Source organism: Pezoporus wallicus, unplaced genomic scaffold (genome assembly GCF_028554395.1).
Source record: "Pezoporus wallicus isolate ANWC-B61680 ecotype Strahan unplaced genomic scaffold, APGP_CSIRO_Pwel_v1 contig_6658, whole genome shotgun sequence".
Taxonomy (NCBI): domain Eukaryota; kingdom Metazoa; phylum Chordata; class Aves; order Psittaciformes; family Psittacidae; genus Pezoporus; species Pezoporus wallicus.
This window is the reverse complement of record NW_026642312.1, coordinates 3,475,170-3,501,230: the sequence shown is the minus strand read 5'-3', so window position 1 is coordinate 3,501,230 and position 26,061 is coordinate 3,475,170. Positions and strand designations below refer to the sequence as shown.

The window sequence follows — 26,061 nt, the reverse complement described above, 5'->3', positions numbered from 1 at the left end:
GACTTTATCTGAAATTTGATAAACTGGTAGACATAAAGAGATGTTTGTGTGTATGTTTGTGTGTGCATGCATATGTCTGTGTACTTTAGGTATAAACAAAGGAGAGTTCCCATTTTTTGGGAATAGCAGCACTTCAAAGTTCTTGAAAATGAAGAAAGCAAAAATACCAACAATTTTCCTGAGCAAAATAAAAATGCCCTTTTTATTTATGAATGCTGCATTTTGTGTAGAAACCTTACCTGCAACAGTGCAGCTTCTCTCATGCTAACTGCAAATCTCCTTGTTTTTAAGAATAAACCAAAGACTAACAAAATCAGTAACTATCACAGAAGAATTTTTCTAGGTGAATGGTTTCTGTCAGCTCCCTCTGTGCCTTTTCCAGACTGAGATGGCCATTGTAGCAACTTCTTGAAATCATACTCATGTCTCAAAACACTGCCTAAATCCATTCTGTGTTAATCAGTTGATTGTCATTTTACCTTTTTTTCTGAACCATGATGCTTTGTCCATTATAAAAGTCATTTCAGCCATATGAATAAAAGTTTGAGGATCCCTATCCAGGAATGGATATATTCCTATAGGACCATCATATGATAGCACTGCTGAATCATAGATCAGAATTCTTGTGGAAAAACAATATGCTGTTTCATTTTAACTGAAATGTCACCTTAGCTTCCACTTGTGTAAATATCAGTCCTCTTTGGAGATTACTTTGCATAGAGCCTTTTTTTTTTTTTTTTTTTTTTTTTTTCCCCCCAGAATATAATGAAAAATCAGTTCAAATTGGCTAAGCATTGTTAGGAACTGAAATCTGATTGAAGAATTTTATGTATAGGAGATAATACTGACAATAAACTTCAGGTACGAGAGTGGTTAGTCATAGTGCAGAGAATGATTTTTCTTTCTTTTCAGTCTACTTAAATCATTTAACTCCGTCATAACTTGGAAGTGTTTGGTACGGAAGTATAGATTAAAAATAACAACCTTAGAGATAATATAAAATATTTAATAAGGAGTTCAGTTCTTGTAACTAAATAATATCATACATTTTGAACATCAGGGGCTAAAAAAAGTGAAATAATTTCAGTCGAACAACTTTGACGATGATTTTAAACCATTAAGAAATGAACAATTCATGGCCAGTCAGTACTTGCATTTTATGGTAATATACACTTCCAGGAATATAAAACCAAATAGCCTCATAACATTAGTTTCAGAATACAAATGTGCTAGCAACTAAATACAGTGTCAGCTGGTAAGGAAATACTGTGTATCCAGCTTGTTGAAGGTTCAATAATCAGTAAATATCAGTGCTATTTCACTGTGATGAATGACAACTGGCCAACTGAACCCCCTTCAACCATAAAGCAAGCTATCATAAAGCTGATAAGTTTGTTTAAATCCTAGTTAATACAGGATTTAAATAGTTGTGTCGTCTGAGGAGGAGGCAAACCGTGCATTCATCTAATAAAGAGAACTGTATATTAATATAAAGTATAAACTGGTATATTATATTATACTAGGTGATGTAAAAATCATCCAGTGTTGCATCTGACTCAAAACTTTTAAACTTTACCTGCTAAAATATAATTAAATTCTTAAGTTGAGTTGTATGCCCTGGAATGAATAAGATAAAACAGAAGAAATGAAGTAAGAAATAAGACTGGCAAGACCGTGGGAAGTGCATGATAATGCAAAAGGAAGGTGAAATAACCTGGATCATGTATTCAGTAGGCAGTGGTGAGCACGTCTAAGGAGCAGAGATTTGTAAATAATTCATTGAGAAATTACCTAAGCGTTAACAAGATCATAGGATTTCAGAATAATTTCAGTTTGGGTTGCATTTGTGCTTGCCATCCTGCTACATGTGAAAGGAAAATGCATTTTTCATATACCTTTGTAACCTTTTACACTGAAAAATTAGAAATCCGCTTTAACCCATAAAAATTATTACTCAGACATGATCTGTAAGACCCACCCTATTTTGCACCATTCATATAAAGGTAGGTGTATAATGCATAGTGCTCCATAAGCCCCCCACCTGTTTATCGAAATAAAATATATTTTAAGCTATCATAGGGCTATTTAAAGAGAACTTATATTTCAGTTACATTCCCCATCAATAGTCATGGGGGAAGCATAGTGTCTGTGGTTTACTTGCCGCAAAATGTGCTTATTCTGAGCATGACTCATTAGTCAGCAGCAGCTGTGTTCTGGCAAGGAAAGCAAGAGCAAAAACTTTTCCAGGAATGGATGAATGTGGATTGGACAACATCTGCGGCAGTGTGAACAGTGTCCTTTGTCTCTGTGGTCTCATGTCTTCCTATTTCTCAGCCAAGTCTCTGCTATCTCCTCAGATGTTCTGCCACTGCGCATGGAGGGTGGTTTGTTTGGGGCAACGATTTAGCAGATCTGGAGTCACATTGGATTGTTCAGTTGTAGTTCAGCTGCTATACAACTGCCTCTATTCCAAAAGGATATATAAACTTGTCAATATCCATATGGCAATTCCATTGTAATGGTGTGTCAGATGGCAAAAAGTACAGATACTTGCACTTAGTTAACATTTCACGGACAGTAGGAAATAATGTAAAAATAAGAAATAATTATTTAAAAAATTAGAAAAAATGAAGATTAGAAAACTGAAAACTATGGGCAAAAAGCATCAAAGTCGTTCTTTATGTAAGGATCTACTGTGTTGTCATAGGGACATATGCCATAGAGGGAAAAAAGGTTAATTCTGGTTTTTAGTTCTTTGAAAGATGGTAATTATCCTTTTTTTTTTTTTTTTTTTTTAAGAAAACAAATATGTATGGAGAAAGTGAAATCTAGTAATGGAGGACAAATGTGTTTTCAGTTTGGTTTTTATTTTTTGTGATTTTTAGCATCCAAGTCTGGAGCTCAATCACAGTAGATTCTACTGGGGAAGATCCTGAGAAGATACAGAGAAGGCAGGCCTCACATTAATCAGTAAGGGGTTTTTGCTAGCTTTATAGTGAGCTAATCTGGTAGCATCCTTAGGAAGGTGAATTCGGGGCTCACAGGCAAAGGCCAAAGTCTCTGGATTGAAAAAAACAGTCATTGGCCTTTCTGATGGTTGGATTCTATGTCTACCTGTTACTTTCAAACTGCCTTTTTAAACACTATTGAAAAGGCAGTGATTAAGGGCAGATGTTGAACAAACTGTGTTTCCAACAAAACAGTTTTAGTTAATTCATTTCCACACTTCTTTTTTTTTCCAAGGTGGCTTCAGTGCAGCCCTTTCATGGTATCCGTAGAGTAATATGAATTGCTCTCAGATAACTTTTCCATCTTTTCTCTCTCTTTTTTACTTTTCCCCTCAGTATATGTTATTAGCATATTGGAACATCTTACAAATCTTCATTGACTTTGCAGCACTTGGGCTCACAACTGGGATGGACCTCAGAAGCCTCAGTTATTACAGTTGTCAGAAATAGATGCATTATTTTCTCAGCGTAAAGCTGATTCTATACTACAGTTAACAAAATTGAAAAAAATGGAAACATTTGCTGCTACATCACTGGGTTTGACATTTCTAAGTAATAGAGTTTCCCTTGTCATTTCCACTGTCCCTCAAAAGTCTAGGTTTTGGGAAGTTTGGTCAGGAAATTACTCCATTGTGCAGGAGATTACATAGTGTGGATAAGGGTCAAATCTGGACCAAAAGGAACTCATCATAAAATGTGAAGATGGTTGGTTACCTTTGTGGTTGAAGCTTATTATTATATATCATGAACCTAAGCTACTATGTTTGCTGATGACTAAACTCTTTAAGAATGTAGTGAAACTCTGAAGTAATGTCTGACACTAGAAGTTTGCTACGACTTAGTTGGATAATGGCCTTGTCCCTTTTTGAAACAGAAATGATTCAGTGGTGTTCTCAACACATTGCTTCTTTAGGAAACCCTAACGCACAAACAAGTTGGTTAAAAATGCTTATTACGAATGGTGTGAAAATTGGTCTGGATAAAAAAGAGAAGGAACCCAGGCATTATTTTTCTTGTGCTTGATCTTAAAGCCTAGAAAGGAAAAAATTTGGAGAAAAGTCACTATAAAGACACAGCAGGACCCTTGCCTGATTACAGCCTTGCTGTTAGACCCATCATTGCATAAACTATTAATTAAATAAGAAAATTTATGACTGCTGACTGACAGGAACTAGGCAGAAGTCAAGAGTAGCTGCTTTTTGGGACATTGCTATATGCAGTCTTCATCTCATTCAAGTGGCAACTTACCATATTTCCCCTTCTTCACTGCTGAATGCAGGCTCAAACCAATAGCTCACAATTTTAACATGGTCTGGCTTGGATAATTCCTGAAGCAGGGAAAAACAAGTCTTTTTTGTTGCCTGAGGAGCAAGCTTTGCTCTACTGGATATGTAAAAAGAGAGTCAAGTGACAGGGGTTGACAAGGACAATGAGAAAGAAGACAGAGGTCTCCTTTCCAGAGGAGGAGAGGAAGAAGGAAATGGAGGCAGACAGGGGCAGGAATCTCCCAAAAATGTGAATGATGTAAGAGAAAACTAAAAGTGTAGTACTTGGGAAATAAAAGGGCCTGTTCTGAACATCACAAATCTGTCTAAATTTTCATTAGTGAGGACTGCTGTTAAAGAGCTGACAGTCCTAAAGGCAAAGCAGAATTAGTAAATGGAAAAATGAATTGCCTTCCAGACAAAGTAAGAATAATAAAAGTGGATATAAGAGGAAAAAAGGAAAACAAAGGAAAAAAAAAGCCATCATTCTGATGGAAACAAAGAAAAACAAAGAAAAACAAAGAAAAATTTACTAATTGCTACTATTTGAGAACAAATATTCCCACTGAAATAGCTCAAGTATGAGTGAGTTAGGTGTTAAAAGAAGCAGAGGTTCTGACTTTTTTGTATTTTTGGGAAAAGATTAAAAAAAAATTGTACCACTACAATAACATAAAAATATTCTATAGATTCCAAGAATTTCATTCCAAATATCTTCATATATAAATACTACAAGTATTTATATATATAGCAGAAAAAAAATATTAGTAAGAATAGCACTGTCAAGAAATAAAGCTATTCCAGAAGGCTGATAAGTACTGAGTACACAAACTTGAGCTTGTTCAGCTTAAATGAAAAGGAAGGATAAACGAACAGGCTGTTAAATAGTGTTTTCTAGTTCAAAATAATGGATTTGAGGTATATAAAGGAATTCAGAGGTCAGACTATAAAGATTCATGTGTCAAAGTCTCTGGAATGATGTGGATGAAACATACACAGAGTACTTGGAGTTTGTTGCCAAGCACAAAGGAAATTCTGTAAGGGAGAGCTCCAGATTTAGTGGATAAATACGCAGTTAAAATAGGCTACTAAAAAGAAGCTGGAAACCTGTAAGGATGAAAAAATTAGAAAATATTGATCATCAAGGAATTTTATCAGGGAGATCAGAAAGTTAAGAAAGAAGAAAGTAATTAACTGAAGTCAAGCTCATCCTGATCAGTGATGAAATGGTCAAAATAACTACAGGTGTGGCTCCAGTTTAAATTAGCACTCTGATTCTCTTTGCGGAAAATGGGACATTGCTAAATATGTTGCAGGAGTAGGATTACTATGAGAACGATGGTATGGAACTGGAAACTGAGGTATATGAAATGACATTGGTGAGTCTGTACCTCTTCATCAGGTACTTCCTCAGTGTAATGAAGGGAGTACTTGGTGGGATGGATTACCTCCTCTTTTTTTTTTTTATTTCTGACTACAGGAACATAGGAAAGCATGAAAATTAGTCTGATAGCAATGATTTCTACTGAAAGTCTGAGGTTGTATAGCATCAAAAATAGTTCATGAAGCAGTAACTTTTCAGAAGAAAAAAGTTCTCTAGGCAGCTGCAGATAAATTACTTTGACCTCTGCAGTGTGCAAAACCTAGAATATATTGTCAAAGAAAAAGAAATTAAGACCAGAGGGGCAAATAGAAATGGGTATAAAATGAAGAACAAGAAGGTCTTTCTAGTAAAGACTGATAAGAGAATTTTCTTCTATAAATGTATTTTCTTCCATAAATGAAATGTTCATGAAAAGGAAATGACAGTGGAGGAGAAAAGTTTGAGTTCATCAAGATGGGTTATAAGTTATCAGTGTGATGTGACCTGGAGAAAGGAAATGCAATGAAACGTATCAGAAGAATTTGCAGGAGAGTAAAAAGTATTAATACAGGGCCCTAGCAAATTATCATTAAGAGTAATACATACATTGTGAACATCCATGTTCAAGAAAATGGAATTTGTATTAAAAGGAGTACAGAGACTGCTCAGAGAAGGGGCAGAATTTTCTGCAAACAATGACTAGCAGAATATGGTTTAATAGTCTCACTAAACAAAGACTGAATGTTACACACTTGTTCCCTTTGTGAGAGACCTTCACTTTCCTCCCTAGAACGAAAACTGTGGAGGAGTTTCTAAACCTGAGAGATAATATTAGTACAAATAAAAAAAAAAAGGTGTATACTGTGCACAAGTAAGTTTAAAATGGAACTGAAAAGATGTTATTTAACAAAATGAGACTTTGAACCATCTTTCCGATAGGAAGTAGAGTGGAAAACCCAACAGTTTTCAGCATAGAATGTGGCTGCTTTATGGAAATATTTCAACCCAGCTGCCTGGCATAGTTGAAGGCTCATGATTATTTTCCTCTTAATATTTTTATGACCTGCTTTTTATTGTACCAACAAACCATTGGTTTGATTACTTTCCAATCGAAATGGCCAAATATGGCCAGGTATTGTTTGCACTATTTATCCTTTCCATCTTACTGCTAGCATTCACTTATTTATCCCTAGCAGAGATGTAAAGTTTCTATTTAAAAAATGTGATATTGGCTACTGCTGGATCTAGGATGCTGGTTGGTCTAGATACATTTGAAATGGTTATTCCCATGCTTCATTCACAATGCAAAGAGTTGTGGTCAACGACTCAATGTCCAGCTGGAGACCAGTAATGAGTGGTGTCCCTCAAGGATCGGTGTTGGGACCGGTCTTGTTGAACATCTTTGCTGCTGACATGGACAGTGGGATTGAGCAAGTTTGCTGATGACACCAAGCTGTGTGGTTTGGTTGATACCCTGGAGGGAAGGAATGCCATCCAGAGGGACCTTGACATGCTTGTGAGGTGGGCTGATGCCAACCTGATGAAGTTTAACCATGCCAAGTGCAAGGTCCTACATCTGGGTTGGAGCAATCCCAGGCACAGCTACATGTTGGGCAGAGAAGAGATTCAGAGCAGCCCTGTGGAGAAGGACTTGGGGGTGTTGGTTGGTGAGAAAATGAACATGAGCCGGCTTCAGTGTGCGCTTGCAGCCCAGAAAGCCAACCGTACACTGGACTGCATCAAAAGGAGTGTGACCAGCAGGTTGAAGGAGGTGATCCTGCCCCTCTACTCTGCTCTCATGAGAGCTCACTTGGAGTATTGTGTGCAGTTCTGGTGTCCTCAACATAAAAAGGACATGGAACTGTTGGAACAAGTCCAGAGAAGGGCCACAAGGATGCTCAGGGGACTGGAGCACCTCCCATATGAAGATAGGCTGAGAAAGTTGGGACTGTTCAGCCTGGAGAAGAGAAGGCTGCGTGGAGACCTCATAGCAGCCTTCCAGTATCTGAAGGGGGGCTATAGAGATGCGGGGAAGGACTCTTCACAAGGGACTGTAGTGATAGGACAAGAGTAACGGGTTCAAACTTAAACAGGGGAAGGTTAGATTGGATATAAGGAGGAAATTGTTTCCTGTAAGGGTGGTGAGGCCCTGAAATGTGTTGCCCAGGGAGGTTGTGAATGTTCCATCCCTGGCAGTGTTCAAGGCCAGGTTGGATGAAGCCTTGGGTGAGATGGTTTAGTGCAAGGTGTCCCTGCCCATGTCAGGGGGGTTGGAACTACGTGATCTTAAGGTCCTTACCAACCCTAACTATTCTATTATTCTATGGTTCTCTATTCTTATTTGTTAAAGAAAAAATTTCTTTGAACAAGGGAAGAAGAGCATAAACCCTCTGATTTCCACAAGTATTAGGCCCTCCAAGAACTGATTCATTGAAACTTCAAATACCTATTTTTATTCAAGTTGGCAAATGTAGTGAAAATGCACTGAAATTTTCATTGGCCACATAAGATGAAATAGATCCCTGTTGTAGTTTAGTAGGTAAATTGAGAAAGCATAGAAATGTTAAATTCTTATGGGTCATCATTTAGTGACAAGAAGTAAATAACAAAAACAACTCCAGTGATATATGTGTATTAAACTGACTGCTCTTTACCTATGTATAAATATACTGATTGAAATATGCATGTATGCTGGTTCTTTTCCTAAAGCTTGCTGTCATGAGTTACATATTTATCTTAAAGATCCAGACAGTTACTTGTGTCCAAGTGGCTACTAGAGGCTTATGAAGCCTTTTTTCCAAGCAGCAATAGAGACTGACTTTTGTGTCAGTTGCAACATGAGAAAGATGCATTCCTTGCTCAGAAAATGAAATTAAACATATTATAGATGTGCTTAGTATCTTCTGTTCCCCAAAAGACCCTTTTAATTGCTTGAACAAATCCCAGTGATTCTGTATCCTATCAAATAATGAAAATCAGTTCATAAGCCAAGCTTAACATCATGCAGTTCTTATTGCATATACATGGTGAAGTATTTTAGATGCAGTCTGTCTTTCTATTTTTTTTTTACAGCTAAGTATTTGGAGCCTCAGCATCAGATGGCTGAGCTTCTGTCTTGGCCTTCAGAGGTCATTAGAAGGAGACAGCCAGGTCTGTAAAAGACTCCAGTGCCAAAAGGTTAGTGACTGTGTGCTAAGCAAGTGGGCCCCAGAAGCACTGTCCATTGCTCAGTGGTAAGTACATACATGCACCCAATATTTGTGTATGTCCATATATATGTGGAGTGTATACCTATGTATGCATATATACGTGCATGCACAAACACCTATATACTGCATATGTCATTCAGGCAGAAACGGATGATCATGCAAAAGTGATCCAAAACACCAGAACACCAACCGAGAAAAAATGATTTCAGGCAATTTTGATGCCACCCAGGTTCTGAAGCAGACACCTCTTTACTTGGAATGTTTTCTGAGGCATCTGAACTCACTGGGACACACTAGCCATTTTTAAGCATGCCCTCAAAAGCCTTACATGCCACTTCTTTCTTTTCGAGTTTTCATTTGCTCAAACCAAGGCCTGAGTCATACTCTAAATGTTTAGCCAGGCAGGATTAGGTATATGCATTTTGGAGAACTCTCAAGCTAAAAAACACCCCTCCCTCCCAAAAAAAAAGCTCTAGGAAGTTTCGTTTGCTCCAAGGCTATCTGGTCACCTGGGTATCAGAATCTGCCTACCGCTGTTTCAGACATTTACAGGGTAGATTAAAATCTGAATTACATTATGGTAGAGAAGAATATTGTTTAAAAATTAACTGCAAATATATACCTCTTTTCCCCTTTTCATTTCTTGTAATTAACCTAGATCCATCATGAGGTCAGCTTTATTACAGAACTCTTATATTTTAATTCTCTTCCTGATCAGTGAAACAAGCTTTAAATAAAGATAAGCCAAAATACACCGAAAATCAATAGAAATTTTAAGTAAACATCTGTTCTTTGAATTGTTTTTTCTTTCATACCTAGTTTTTTATTTATTTCATGTACTTGAGCTAGTAAGAAATGTCATTTGCTATATAATAAAACAAAACAGACACCTCGTGGATGGATTTATTCTTAGCTCTGAAAGAAGTCAGCTGAGACTTACACAGTATTTTTAACACAGGATACATTGAATCTCATATCTGTAATTGCTTCAGGACATGAATTCATGTAATGAAAAACTTCTGGAAAGCTTTCAAGTATTTCAAGATGACTAAAGCTGAGTACCATTACAAACCTCCTGGTCTGTAGGGTGGAGATACATGGAAAATTGCTTTCCTGTAAACAGAAGCATTTGCAGCAATGATAAACTACAGCAGCTTTCACACTGGTTTGTATGACTGCGCCCCTATCTGACTTGGGTGTCTGACTTAGATATGTGTGTTACACCACTTTAAAGGAAAAAGCTTTCTTTCAGTGCCTTCAGTAGCCTCTCTGTAGCACCTGCGTACATATACCTTAGTGATGCAGTCTGGCCTGCAGTACTGCAGCTTTCAAAAACTGAATTCCAGCATAACAGTTGTTAATACTAAAATGGGCTCTGTGCTACATTAAATCCTCTCACATTCTCCTGCTCCTATTTTTTTTACTATATTGCTTATTGGGGTGGCTAATTTTAATTTAACACATTTATCCAAAACAAAGTATGGCATACATACGAACCACAAACAGAGAGACGTATTTATAAACAAATTAGATGATGTTTGCAAAGTACTTGAAATGTACAATATATTATCAACCTGAAATAATTAAATCATAAATAGCCAGTATTTCTTGTAATTCAGTTTGACTTTATGTAGCCTGGGAAATTGTCAAGAGCTTCAACTGATTCCAGCTCTTCACCAAAGCGTGGCACCTACCATTCAGCAGGATATTATGGAACTTCTATTTTTCACCAACAGGTGGTACTCTGAATTTCTATGTTCCTTAAAATATTAGTATTGTAATATGGATTTTACTTAATGTAGAACTTAATTTTAGGGAAACTAACTAGGATTTTTTTTTTTTTTATTACCAACTTCAAATGAATTTGTATTTTCTAGCAAAAAAAAAAAAAAGGTCCACATACACATAATGCTTCTGCAAATTTTACCGGTTTGCTGGCATTTTTATGGGTTTCCAAAAGTATTTTTGCATACTGTAGAGCACAGCAAGATACTTCAACAGCTAGCAATGATTAATCATGGCTAGTTGTCAGTGTATAATCTTTAATGTCCTCTTTTTGCCTTGGGCAGTCACATTAATGTTCAGATTCATATAAATTCTGAACTCTCCCTCCTTTGTTCACTTATTAAGAACATACTGCCTGAAAATATCAGGATATTAAGAACTAAAGACTAAATTATAGACCAAATAGCAGCCTTCCAATATCTGAAGGAGGCCTACAAGAACACCAGAGACGGACTCTTTGTCAGGGACTGTAGTTATAGGACAAGGGGTAATGGGTTCAAACTAAACAAGTGGAAGTTTAGGTTAGGCATGAGGAAGAAGTTCCTTACTGTAAAGTTGGTGAGGCACTGGAATGGGCTGCCCAAGGGTGCTGTGAATGCGCCATCCCTGGAAGTGTTCAAGGCCAGGTTAGGCAGAGTCTTGGGTGGCATGGTTTAGTGTGAGGTGCCTCTGCCCATGGCAAGAGGGTTGGAACTAGATGATCTTAAGGTCCTTTCCAATCCTAACCATTCTATGATTCTATGAAATCAAAACTCACAATATACACTCATTAAGTACAACGTACAGTGGGAAATAGCACATAAGAATGTAGAAAACAGATGTGAAGTAAAAGGTAGAAGTAAGAATAAGTGGAATTTTAGTTTTTATTTAAATTGACTGTAGACAGCAAAACATTCTGAATGATGATTCTCTGAAAGTGTTCCAAGATTTATGCTACAAATTTGAGAGGATCTGAAAATGCCAGCTGTAGTAAAATTATGCATGTAACAATTGTTTTGTACTGACAGATCACTCAAGAGGAAAAATAGCTTAAATGGACCTTGTCCAAAATAAAATTCTTATCATTCAAGACAAGGACTCATACTGTTCATCACACTTACATTGGGAAGTTAGTATACTCTCTTGGTTCCATAGATTTCAGGGTTAGATAGTCAGGAAGATGTGTGCATTGAGATGGGATTTTTACTGATCTTTGCTTCCACAGATTCAGGGAATTCAGATTCAGACAATCATTCATAAGCACAGAATAGTGAACCACACAGTCCTTCAGGCCCCAGAGAAGCTTTTGGCTGAAACTACCTTATATTTTAGAAGTGAAAAGAGCAGGATGAAAATAAATTAAGGAAGAAATAAATCACACTTCTCTTAGCACTACAGTTTTGACTTATTGCTACATTTAGAGACCATAACATATCTTCACATCACTGAGTAAACTGTAGAAAGTGATTCTCAATTATTTTCTGTTTACGAGACTTTTATTTCAGAGTTGTGGCAATTTATGGGTTCTATCATTAACTTTAATGTACAAAATGTATTTATGCAAGAAATTTAAGAATATGATGGTCGTTACACTTTTGTTCTACAATGAAGTACATGATGAAGCTTTCATATAACCGGCAGATTCACTTTATCTCAAGTATGAGAGCTAAAGCCTAGAAGTCTTTGAATCCTGACAACCATGGGTTCCTTTTTCAGTGTACTCACTGGCAGTTGAATGCTTGTGCATAAGGCTACATTGCAACCATTTAATTTTAATACTTCCTGTTTAATTACCTATATTTGATGCAGGAGGAGAACCTAGTTCATGCTAGATCTATGTGATCATTTCAGAGATAAAGACTTAGAGGTAGTTATGTGTTGTAGTAAGCGTGATTAAAGCCCTTCCCAAATCTTTGCTCATGAAGCCAAGCCATCAGTTATGTGTTCTGTGTTTTGTGATTTCACTGAAAGTCATGTATTAGTCTAGACTTGCTGTTCTCTTAAGTATTAAAGAATCCATCTTAAGTCTGGGGCAACCTGGGCTTAAACTTAAATGCTAGATGCATTCAACACCCAAAAACATCTTCCCACAATGCAGTTTAAAAAAGTATACTGTCTTGAAAAAGTGGTGGCTCTAAGAAGGTGATTTCTTGTATCATGGGATCATTCTTACTCTTGTTTGATTTTTTTGGCATGTGTTTTCCATGGGATAGCAATGTGCGCCTCTAAAAAAGAATGGTGAGGAAACTCTTAAGATCTACACAAATGTACACTAGTTTATCTGCAGCCAATCCATAATATCACAGAACATGGATACTTCAATGAGCAGGGGGAAATTGGTCCATATTCTTTCTTTTTGTATCTTTTTATTTCCTCTGTCCTAAATTTAATTTTCCTTAAGGTATATTATGAAGATAAAAAAAAACCCAAACAGGTAGGTGTAAACTGTCTCATTGATCTGAAGACATACAGGAGGAGGATATTACTAGTATTATGTAAATCTCTGATCGCTACTTGTTGCCATACAAAATATTTAGCATATCCAAAATGGGATGACTGCTTAGACAACTTTGGGTTCTTTTCAACACATCTATTATGTGCTTTCTGCTAACATGTATGCATTTTTCAGACTCTTACCTGCTGTATGAAGCATATCACGGACTACCTGGTTGGAAATAACATGTTTATCTGTGTTTCCAGTCTCCTGTTGCTATGTGGATTGCCAGGTTTCATGAGGATGCTGTGATTTTCAAGGTATTACTTCATTTCTGATCTCTCAGTCTAAGCTGGAAGGCATCTGGTTTAGCTGATGTTTCATAGAGGGAAATTTTCCAAGACAAATGGTAGCTGAGAATCAAGATTCTCTATGAAAACATCACATGTACTTTTCATTCGGATGATGTGGAGGATTTTGGAAAGAAAAGGAAAAACATACTTCAACAGTGTGGTGACATTTATATCTCTCAGGTGTGGAATGTCAGTGCTGGGCCACAGAGGGTAAATTATCTCAGGGAAAGTACTGCCCTAATTTTCTTATGTTAATTCCAGGATGCCAAGTAGTTAGGATATCTGTGTTTGTATTCCTTTATATCCTGGACTGTGACATTTGATTAGGTTTGACCAAGGAGAACAAAATTTTCTTGGTTTGTTTGGCTTTGTCGTTTTGGTTTTGTTTTTTTTTTTTTCTGTCCAGGCTTGTCAAATACCTTAACTTCCTCAGTGGGCTTTTTTTGAAGGGTCTTTGAAATTCTGTTCCCTTTAAAATAAACAGGCATTTGTCACTGCTTTTAGTAGATACAGATATCTGCAGCCAACAAATGATAGCTTGCGAAAATAACAATGAACTTTTATTTTCGTTTCATTTTCATTGAATATGAACTTTGATGGAAAAGTAGTAAGGCTATTTTTCTCATCTGAGTTTTCTAAGTTGCTTTTGAGTCCTCTTCCTTGCATCGTAGAATATCGCTGACAATGCAGTAGCCTTTTTTAGCAAACTTTTTTGTTTCTTTTTAAGAAAAGATCTTCTGGGAAGCTCGTATTTACTTTAGGTTCAGGTAGACTCTTTTTATGCAATTGTAGTCCATATATTCAAAAGCAGGTTTAGAAGAATCCTCTGCATTCCTCAACAATATTTGTGTAAACATTAGCCTTAAGATTCAACTAATAAAAAAATATGCAGGAACTAAGAGCTAATAAAATCTTTAATCCCTGAATATGCAGACTGTATCAATGCTGTTTTCTAATAAATGCATTCATACAGTCCCAACATGTTTTGCTCTTCCCTCCCAAATTCTCTGAATTCATCAGTTTTCAGTCTGAATCCAGCATGAATTTAGTGCTTGCAATGAACATATCTGAAAGCATTAAAATGGAAGGTACACTTAATTATTTTGCCACTCTTCAAGTAAAAAAAAACCCTCTAGTGGTGTTGCCGTTACTGAAATTTTATAATTGACTCATCTGAAGTATGAGGCAGTGAATGGTAATGTCATTCTCCTTTAAGATGCACATTCTGTGGCACATTGATCTTGCAGGTCCTTGAGAACTCCAGCCTATACCTAAAGAGGGGTAAAACTTAATTATCCAGCAACCAAAAATATTTTTTAGCAGAACTGAAGGATGTGAATGGAAATTTTATGCTATTCGTTATAGCTTGCTTTAACAAGCAAGATCTTACCTCTAATGTATAGTCAGAGAGACTTCAACTGACAAAAATCTAGCACCATACAGTATTTTATATATCTAATAAATAAGTGTATGACAAAACAAAGACACAACAGAATACAGAAGATTGCAATATATTGCAAATTGCCATATTCTAAATAAAATGTACATGAAATCTAAGGTGCGTAGCATGCATGCAGGGAAAATAGGGACCCACTAAAATAATTTCACATAATGTTAATATAAAAGAGGGAGTGAAACTGATCATATGATTAAAAGAAAACTATACAAGGAAGAGCAGAGATGACATAGGAAATAAATTGTTTTACTTGCTTACAGTACAACACAGGGGCAGAGAAATTATGCATTTTGTTTTCCAACTTTTTCAATTTTCAGTTGTGTTTTCAGTTTTCAAAACAAACTGTTCAGTTCAGTTTGTCAAAGATATGTTCATATACTTAAGCTTAATGTAGTTTACATGACAAAAAACAAGAATCATGTTCATCTTCTTTAAATGTTGTACTCTATGTGTATAGCTGCATAGTCGTTGATAATGTGTATTGTATAATGCTTTTATTTATAAAGTTTGTCAATAACTCTGTAGTTACTCCTGGAAAACTCCAGTGTTTGAAATGTAGAATTAATTAAAAATAAGGTCCACATACATTTTCTTTCTCTTTTTAAAGGTACTCTTTGGGACAAATTCTGCTACTATTCAGCTGGGTTTGCCGTAAATCGCATATACGTCACTGTGGATGCTCATCTACCAGCTTGCATAAGATAGATAGCTGTATACATGAGAATACCAATCTTGCCATTCATTTTAGCAATCTGAAGCTTTTCATTCTGTATATGTTTGCCTAGTCCTTATCTAGCACATTGAAATGAAAAAAAAAAAAGCAAAAGCCACTTTTGTGTAGTGAAACATGTGACTTGTGCTTGCCTGCTGTGTAAGTCACCTCTTGCTTTTACAAGAGAGCTGAGGCTGACAAGCAGATGAACAAGGGAGAGCAACGTGGGAGTGATGGAATAGAAATCACCAGCAGCCCAGTTCTCTCCAGGGCATTTGGGCACCACATGCTGCCTTCCCTCCCTCCCCACACACTGACACCCACAGCTGCCCCCTGCCAAACAAAAGCGTGTGTTGTGCATTTCAGAGGCCAGGGCGGATGGCTCTGCTGTGGAGCAAGGAGGGCACAGCATATGTTTTATAATCTCAGTACTGGTGCCACATTAAATCCCTTAATGACTTTCTTTTTAAAGGTTCAGAATAATCACTTGGCATGTGATCAGTGCTAGTGCTCGCAGCCAAAAGTTTTATAACTGGTAGTATATGTATTTGGGTTTGTGGAACTGATTTTTTTTTGTCCTATTTTCTTCCATAAGCAATAGGGAAGTTAGTTATTCAGGTACTTGTGCCATTTCGGCACAGGGTATTCTATTTAGCTTCTAGTTGCTACTCCAGAAGAAAAACATGCCCTGTGCTTATCCTTATCTGTCTCATATATATTTCTCAGATACCCCTGGGCCCAAGAAATGGGCTTGATTACTATGTTAAAGCATTTGAAAAGCCCCTTGTTGCCCATGTCTGGGGTAGGCCAAGGTGATTTGTCATATCCTATGATTCTTCAACAAACAAAATGTGGGTTTATTCAATGTTAATTTTGCTTATTTCAAGACTCAAAGCTGGTATGAGCAGATTTTTCCTACCAAAATGTTTGGTACTACAGTTCTTTCACAAAACCGTATACATAAACCTAAGTATACCCATATCACCTGAGGTGACATCCAACATGGTTAATCTACTGTGAAAGAAGGAAGACCAATATCATTTACAGGTCATGTAAATGTCAGGCTCAGCATTTTTTTCTGCAATGAAATACACTGGGAGAGATTTACTGCTCCAGTGGGATACCTCTGCAATGCTCTGCTGGTACAAAATAATCTGCTACAACTGGTACATCTACAGATAGTTATGCTGGGATGGGAGATCCTCAGCTTGCCAGTACCAGGAGCTACAGGCTGCTTTCCCACTTTCCTGTTGTAACATTCATTTAAGAGTACTTTAGGGTTTATGGAATTAAGCAATCCTTTTGGCTGTCTCCTCTAGGGCAATGTACCTTGTGCCTTTGTGTCCTGGGTTCAGCAGTAGCAGTCATTTTTCTCCCTCTTGGTAGCTGGTGCCGTGCAGTGTTTTGACTTTTGGCTCAGGAACAGAGCTGATAACAAGGATGTTTTGGTTTGGCCAAGGACTTTGTGAGCCTCATGCTCTGCCAGGGAGGAGGGGAAACCAGGAGGAAGCAGAGACAGGACACCTGACCCAAACTGACCAAAGAGCTATTCCATAACACAGCACATCATGCCCAGGAGGTTACTGGGAGTTAGCTGGAAAGGCTGGGAGACTGCAGGGTTGGAGGTATGGGTCGGTGCTTGGTTGGGCTGGGGGGGGGGGGGGGGCAAGTTATCAGTTGGCTGGTGAGATGATGTATTCTCTTCCCTTGTTATTTCCTTTATCATTGTTATTATTGGTGGTAGCAGTAGTGATTTGTGTTATACCTTAGTTACTAAACTGTTCTTATCTCAGCCCGTGGGAGTTGCATTCTTTTTGACTCTCCTCCCCGTCCCTCCAGGAGTAGGGGGAGGGCAAGAAGGGAGGGTAAGTGAGTGAATGAGTTGTCTGGTTTGGTTTAAACCACGACACTTTGGCACATGGTGCACTGGTGAGGCTGGAATTTGAGATCTGTCACCTCAGTTTCCTTCCTCTGCTGGGTAAGCCTGAAGTGACGCAGAGTGTGTGTCCACGGACTTTTTGACTGCTCATGGCATGATATTCAAAGCAAACCAGTACTCCGATCCAGCTAAAGACACACATAGATAGGATGAGCAACCTGGCTTACAGTTTTCTTTTGCTGCCAGCTTTCATTTCTTGATGAGGTTTTCATTTTCCAAAGAGTTTGTTTTATTTTCTCACTAAATCCTTACCTGCTCATAAAGGGAAGTTTTCCCTTTAAAAGCTGTATTTTTGGGACTCTCTCTGCTTTTTTATCTTATAGATGCTGCCAAATTTGTCTTTTAAGATATTGATCAATGAAATAATTCAACCAAATTTTGTCATGCCAGCACTTGCTTACCAGCATTTCATAATTTCTTCATTCAGAAAGTCACAGTGTTCTTGCTGTGCAGAAATAATGAAAATGTCTGTTTTTCTAATTTTACTCTTTGAAGTACTGACTCAAATTTGTTACCTTTTCCAAGTCATACTTGGAAGGTGACCAAGACCCGGTTGGCTCCCGCACAAACTGAAGCACAAAAAGGAAGCCTAGAAGAGGTGGAAGCAAGGAGGGGTAGCCTGGAAGGAATGCAGAGAAGTTGTCCAAGCAGTCAGGGATCAAGTTATGAAAGCTGAAGACTTGAGAGAATTAAATCTGTCCAGGGATGTCAAGGGCAACAAGAAAAGCTTCTATAGCCATACTGGTGATAGTAAGGAAAATGTGAGCCTTCTCTGAAAGCAAATGGGAGGCCTGGTTACCCAGAATGTTGATAAGGCTGAGCTACTCAATGACTTTTTTTTGCCGTAGTCTTCACCAGCAAAGGCTATGGCCATACTGCCCATCATGAAAGACAAATGCAAGGGCTGGGAGAATGAAGAACTGCCTGTTGTAGGAAAAGATCAGGTTTGAGACCACCTAAGGAACCTGAAGGTGCATAAGTCCATGAGACCTAATGAGATGCATACGCAGGTCCTGAAGCAGCAGGCGTATGAAGTGGCCAACCCACTACCCATCATATTTGAAAAGTTGTGGCAGTCTGGTGAAGTTCACACTGACTGGACATGGGAAAACATAACCCCTATTTTTAGAAAGGGAAAAAAGGAAAACCTAGGCAACTACAGGGTGGTCAGTCTCACCTCAATGCCCTGCAAGATCACAGATAAGATCCTCCTGGAAACTATGCTAGGGCACATGGAAAATAAGGAGTTAATTGGTGACGGCCAAAATCCCAAGCACAACAGGCTAGATAGAGACTGGATTGAGAGCAGCCCTGAGGAGAAAGACTTGAGGGTGTTGGTTGATGAAAAGCTCAACATGAGCCAGCAGTGTGTGCTCAGAGCCCAGAAAGCCAACTGTATCCTGGGCTGCATTAAAAGAAGTGTGACCAGCAGGTCGAAGGAGGTGATCCTGTCCTTCTACTCTGCTCTCATGAGACCCCAGCTGAAGTACTGTGTGCAGTTCTGGGGCCCCCATTGTAAGAAGAATGTGGTCCTGTTAGAGAGTCCACAAGAGAGGCTGTGAAGATGATGAGAGAGCTGGAGAACCTATTCTGTGAAGACAGGCTGAGAGAGTTGAACTTGTTCAGACTGGACAAGAGAAGGCTTTTAGCAGCCTTCCAGTACCTGAAAGGGGCTTACGAGAAATCTCGAGAAGGACTTTTTACAAGGACATGTAGTGACAGGACAAGGGGGGATGGCTTTAAGCTAGAAGAAGATTTAGATTGGATATTAGGAAGAAATTCTTTACTGTGAGGGTGGTGAGACACTGGAACAGCCTGTCCCAAAGGAGTTGTGGATGCCCCATCCCTGGAAGTGTTCAAGGTCAGGCTGGACAGAGCTTTGAGAAACCTGGTCTAATGAAGGTACCCCTGCCATGGCAGGGAGGTTGAAACTAGATGATCTTTAAGGTCCCTTCCGACCCACACCATTCTGATTCTATGTTAATGCTTAACTGAGTCCAGCTAGTTTCAAGGCATTATGAGAGAAGAAAAGTATGCATCTGATGGAATTGCTAGTTGGTGGTAAATAACAGACAAGAAAAAAATCTATAGACATTACATATCCATTTATATTGTGAATTTAGAAATATCCATGTGAGGAGTTTCTAATCTCATTACGTGTGTTAAGCTCAAAAACTGCAATGAGGTGATTTACTGTGAAATCAGCCTTATGCTCTACAGATCATAGGATTTTAGTTTCTGAAGCTTATTAATGTTAATGCAACAGTTTTCATTTACGTAGTGGGCTTTTAGTGAACTCAGAAGTATCAGTTCAACAAATCAGTCCAGCACATGCTTCATTCTGGTCAGACTGAAGGAGAGTGGCTTTCTCTATTTGGTAGGGCTATGTGGAGAATAAGCCCATGCTTCTCTACTTTGCTGCTTGAGAACACTGGCAAAACAACTTGAAAACATGTAGTTGTTAAGAGACTTTTACTTCCATTAGTTGACACTTATGCCGTTTAGAACACACTTTTGACACAGAACTTAAAGAAAAACAAGCCACAGGATATGACTTAAAAGCTTTCTGCTCATCACTGCATCTGCTAGTTCAGGAGAATACTGCACATAAAGGGATAATGGGCATTGGAAGTTTTGGTCCAAACCTGAACATCTGTTAAAGAGAATGCTTGACTTCAGTAACAGTTTTGTAGGGATCCCAAGCAGTATTGTTATACAAACCAAACACTTAAAGAGGAAAACTCCTTAACATGGTAGCACAAAGACTGCCTGTAAGGTAAACTAAACAGAATTCTTCCGTGATTTGTTCTATGTCAAATTTTGTCACTAACTAGTTACTAGAATAGGGTATGTTCAGAAGATAATCTTCACAGAGGATTTTTGAGTTCTGAGTATAACGATATTTATGAAACAGCATTTTAAACACTAGATATTAAAATAACAGCAAAGGTAGAGTGCAGGTAATAAACAGTACAGGCATGGCTGACAGAATGTTATTGGAAGCTGACAGTCTCCTATTGACCTTGATGTAAAGTTGATTCAATCATGCTTCAGAAATAACAGTTAAAGGACAAGCTAATGTACTCTTCCCTTTACTAATCACTAAGGTTGGGATTTACATAATTTCCTCAGTATTTCTTTGAATGCTTTTGTTTGCTGTTACTTGGAAATATTCAATATTATAATTTTAATATGGACTAGTTTTCCGTACCTTTGCCATACTCTGTATTTCTGTTTCCTGCATAGACACCTAACTCTTTTTTTTTATAATTTTCTTATGGTAACGCATAAGTGAAAATTTACTTTTCCAGAGTAAGTTGAGATATACAAATAAAATTAGTATTTGGAAGTATTCCTAAGAAAACAATAATTTGCCAAATGTCTGTAAAGATTTAACATGTAAAAGGAGTCAAATTTATCAAAAATAGTTTCCAAAGAACATTCAGAAAATGGGAGTTAGTTATCTCTTCCTGGCCTTACTACAGGTATATAAAATAAAGTTTTGAAAAGTGTCATCTCAAGAAACCAAAAATAAAGTCTGATATCCCAGACATCTTTGCTATTTTTAAAGGTATAGACTCTTCTCCATTACCTAGAACTTTGCCTGAAAACCTATGCTTCTCCATCAGAATAGTAATACATAGTCCATACTTACTTATGCTTAGCACATTAAAGTGATGCAATTAGTGCCTTTCATTAGCCTAATTTCTTGTGATTATAAATCTGAATTTAATTCTGTTTTATTCACTTTGGACAAGTACAACATAATTGTGATCCTGCACATTACTTTTAATCTGTTAGTGTAATTCCTTTGAGATATCACCCTTATTCGCTCTGCATACAGATACAAAAAAAAAAAAAAAAAGAGAAGATGAAAAGGGCTTGTATTGGAAACATTGATGCACAAGGACACACAGACCCTTTGCTTTGGAAACTGTGATGCTGTAATGCTCTAAAAAGGTCTTACTGTGCTGATGAACATGTTAAAATAAGCGTTTCTACAGTGTGACATTGGGTAGCCGTTTGATTTAAGACCTCTTACATCAGAGATTATCCTCTTCCCTCATGTTAATCTGAAACTCTAAAACATCGATCCAGGGCTGAAAGTCCTGCAGATGGGTTTCAAAATGAACCAAAGATCTCATGGAGGAAGAAGTAATGTAAAATTCTGTGAGAGTATTTTTCCCAAGTTGATAAAGTTGAAAATAGCAATTGAGTACTATGCTTGCACTTGAATGAGTAATCATAGCATGTAATATTTGACTTGATTTTAAAATGCCTAGACTCATAAAAACTCTACTCAGTCTGATCCATGAATTTTCCTTTCTCTGCTTCCAGAAGCAAAACAGCACCTGTGCATTTTCAACAGAGAGGAGAAAAAGCAATTTCCCATCCAATGCATTTAAAGATATGTGAATACAAAGAAGGAAAAAAAGGCACCTGGTTACTGTGGAGTAATAAGACAAAAAGAGGAGTCATAAACAAAGGATCGCAGGAGCTCTACTTTTATGAAAAAAGCAAAACAACAATAGAAAACACATAAAAGAATCTCAGCTTCTATCAGCCAGAAAGAAACCTAGATTACAAGAAAAATATAAACAGTTTTTCTCACAGCTTCTCAAATGAAGGCTATAAGGCTTTGAGGATTCCTCAGTGATCAGCAGATTATATATCATTTCAAATAATTTTCATTTACCTCTTCATTTTTGTGGGGTTCATTTTTTTAAATTGTAAAAATGATTTTTTTTTTCTTATTACTGTATTCCTCAAGCTCCTGTTTTGTGAACACGTAAAGGATCTACCTAAATGGAAATACTATTCACAGTTCTGTAACTGGGCAGGGCACTCTTTCTTCTGCCCCAATTTATCTGTCTTCTTTCTGGTTTATTGTTTTGTAAGGAGAATGTGTTTTGTCACATTCATGAATTGCAGATCAGTTTCTCATGAACTGCAAGACTGATAGCAGCAGTTTTTCTTCTCAGCAGTCTATAATTCCACTTCTTTCTTTTTGTTTGTCTTTTATGTTTCCCCCTTATCTTTTCCTTTCTCCCCATAGATGGGCAAAGCTGCCTGGAATACTAGGTGGCAATTACATCCTGCAGATGATTTCTGTAAATCGGTCTACTTTTCAAGCACTTATAAGCAAAATTATTTTAGCTGAGAGAACAGCACCCTAAGAAAAGGAAGCAGAAATGTATGCTTCATTTACATGGTTATGTACACAGGCTCCAGATTAGGAAGTGTCAATACTATTTACGTTTGTTGGGTAATGTTCATCGGCTTTATTCCTTAAAGGTATTTTTTAACATTCTCATTATTTCAAACCACATTTTCTAGCTAGATTTTTTTTTTGTTTGTTTCTTTTTTTTTTTTCCTCTAGTTGTCTTCTGCATGTATGATATGCATTTATGTTCTCCTGACAGGCAGGGTACGCAACAAAACAATACGCTAGCTGTATAATATGCACAGTTTATTAAACAAGCACACTAAAGTAAATAAGCACACTAAAGCAAACAAACACATCAACATGAACTGGGTATATAACTATATATACAGTAAATAAATACAATAAAGCAAATCATATATAAGTAAAGTACAGACAAAAATTAGCAATATATCAAATCATTACTGCAGAGAGAGAACAGAGATTAAGAAGAAATACATCACCAATTATTACTGAATCATCATCCAGGCCCACACTTCAAGGGTGGCAGCCCCATTACAGCTGATGGTGGGAGTCTCAGGTAATTGGGAAAGTTCCTATGCAGTGTGTCTACCCATAAGTGAGGCTTCAGATTCGGCTACAAGAGTACCCTACTTTTGTACCCTCAACAAAACAACTGACTTTATGCCAGTTCTCTAACTGTTTACTTGTGAGGCCATGCAGTTTCTCATGATCTCACTGTTGTCTATGCTGAGAGTGTTGGCCAGGTGCCCAGGCATGGCCCAGTATGAAGGTCTGCACCATTATGTTTTCCTGCCTCTTTGTGACAAACAGTCACAATGAACATAAACATACTCTACCAAATACACTTGGTATTAGTTGCGTCTTTCATGGGAAGGAACCAACTCTTAGCTAGGTTTCCATCCATTACAATTTAATTAACTTTCTAATTTTTTAGCTGCAATAAAATATTATAAGCAGATTTTTAGAAATGCTCGATGTAAGTTAGTAATTGATAAATCTGAGAAAGAGTGCACAAAAGTGACCATTTTGGGAAATCACAGTATTTAGAATGCTACCGTGTGTTTTATCCAAAAGTTGTATTACAAACTAATACAATCATCACTTTATGGATCATGGAATCATAGAATCAGAGAATATTTTGGGTTGGAAGTGACCTCTAAATTCTAAATACCGTACCGGGCAGAGAGATCTCTTAGATGAAGTTGCTCAAAGCGTCATCCAACCTGGCCTTGAACATTTCCAGTGATGGGACACCCACTGCATCCTGGATGGTGTCACTTTCCTAAAACACATCGACTGCACCACTCAACTTGATGTCATCTCAAAACTTGCTGAGAGTGTACTCCTTCTTACTATCTATGTCACTGATGAAGATATGAAATTGTATTCGTCCCAGTATGGACCCTTGAGGGACACCACTCATTGCTAGTTTCTACTTGGACATTGAGCTGATGACTATGACTCTTTAGACATGGACATCCAGCCAATTCCTTATCCATCTAGAATTCCATCCATCAAACCTGAATCTTTTCAATTTAGCAACAAAAATTTTGCTGGGGAACATATCAAATGTTTTACCGAAGTCGAGAGAGATGACATCCATCTTTCCTTGTCCACTGATCTAATCACTCTATCATAGAAGACCACTAGATTAACCAGCTGATTCCTTCAAGACCCTGGGATGCATCTCATCAGGTCACATGGATTTGCATATGTTCAGGTTTCTCAGGTGGTCTCAAACCTGATCTTCTTCCACAAAGAGGGTGACTTCATTTCCCTCGTTCCTGCCTTGACGTTCAGGAGTTTGAGAGATGTTGCAAGAGAGATTGCCACTTAAAAATGGGGCAAAAAGATGTTAACGAGTACCTCAGCCTTCTCCATGTTGTTTGTCACCAGTTCTCCTGTCTTTTTTTATCAGGACAGGTACATTTTCTTTAATCTTCCTTTTCCGTCCAATGTATGTATAAAAGTCCTTGTTATTATTCTTTGCATCCCTTGACAAATTCATCTCCAACTGTGCCATGTTTTTGCTGATCTCATCCATACACATCTGGGCAGCGTCCCAGTATTCTTCTCAGGGAACCTATCCTTGGTTCCACTGCCTGTGCATTTCCTCCTTATACTTTAGTTTGACCAGGAGGTCCTTACTCAGCCATGCTGATCTCTTGCCTTCCTCTCCTGATTTCACACATGGGTATTGAGATCTCTTGTGCTCTAAGAAAAATATGCTCAAAGACAAAGCTTGTTAATTTTAGTGGAAATTAAAGATGCTCAGCATTTTGAATTATGCACATGTACAGCCTATCTCTGCTACAGAATAGGAACTGGAGTGTATTCGTGCATAAAGAAAAAATCAATGAGGAGGCAATTAACAATTGTTTGAATTATAACTGCATCACTGAAGAAAGAGGCAGGAAATTTTAAAAAAGGACCTAGAGAGCACCAAAAAATCTTACTACTATGGCTACCTTGGTACGTGAAACAGCAAAAATACCTGCAACCAGTAACACAGATAATGTAGATCAAATATTGGAAAGGTATAATAAAATAGGAAATTCACAAATTCTCAGTATAAAGAGAGGATCTATTTGCTTTATCAGTCCCCTATGTAAAAATGTGATGACCTGACAGAAGAAGGGGAAACAATGTTCATGCAAGGACTTTTCCTAGTAAGACTTCGCTCTCATGCCATTTTCTTTTCTGTGGTGCTGCCCAGCCTTGATGCAGTTGTGCCTATAAGCATGACAACAGCTTGGATGCTGTATGTGACCTCCTTCATGGAGAGGCTCTTCTGTCACCACTGTTATTTGCAGATATGTGCATTCTGAAGAATGTGTGACTTGCCTGTGATCTGTGGCTTTTTCGGTTGACCTAGTCAGGTAAGCATCTTTTTCCTCTTTTCTTTCCTTCTCTTTTTTTTCCTCTTTTTTGAGGTAAAGGAATTTGTACATAATCCTCAGTAGCTGTTCTCAACCACCTGTGTTGTCCCTACTCAGAGGTTAAGCAGTGGAGGATTTTTTCTGCAAATTCTCTGAACTGAAGTTATTTGGAAAGAATTTATCAAACCTTCATTTCTTAAGACAGAAAAATACACATAAACAACAGTTTCAATGAACTCATATGAACTGAAGTGCCCCACGGGGTAGAAATATGTAGAAAAATTTCTCAGGCTTAGTTCTAGGAGATTTTTTGCTTTAAGTTGTATTTGTTTTTTTATAATATGTATTAGGTACTCTTACTGCTGGCCTAGGTCCATAAACCAGTTGCAGTATATTTATTTTAAACATCATTAAAAGTGGTGTAGCTTAATGATGATGAAGACTTTATTTCTGGGTCTTTACATTGGAAAGAGGTATCAAATAGTTTATCC

The 26,061-nt window shown here is 37.6% G+C and overlaps 1 long non-coding RNA gene across 1 annotated transcript; it reads right to left on the bottom strand.

The window, feature by feature from the left end:
* Nucleotides 1-1,153: 1,153 nt before the first annotated feature.
* Nucleotides 1,154-23,292, bottom strand: LOC130609652 (uncharacterized). The gene is made up of 3 exons (XR_008974835.1): nucleotides 23,171-23,292; nucleotides 4,257-4,391; nucleotides 1,154-2,462 (listed from the first exon to the last, which is right to left on the bottom strand). It is a non-coding gene; the product is annotated as an uncharacterized LOC130609652 (long non-coding RNA).
* Between the last annotated feature and the right edge of the window lie 2,769 nt (nucleotides 23,293-26,061).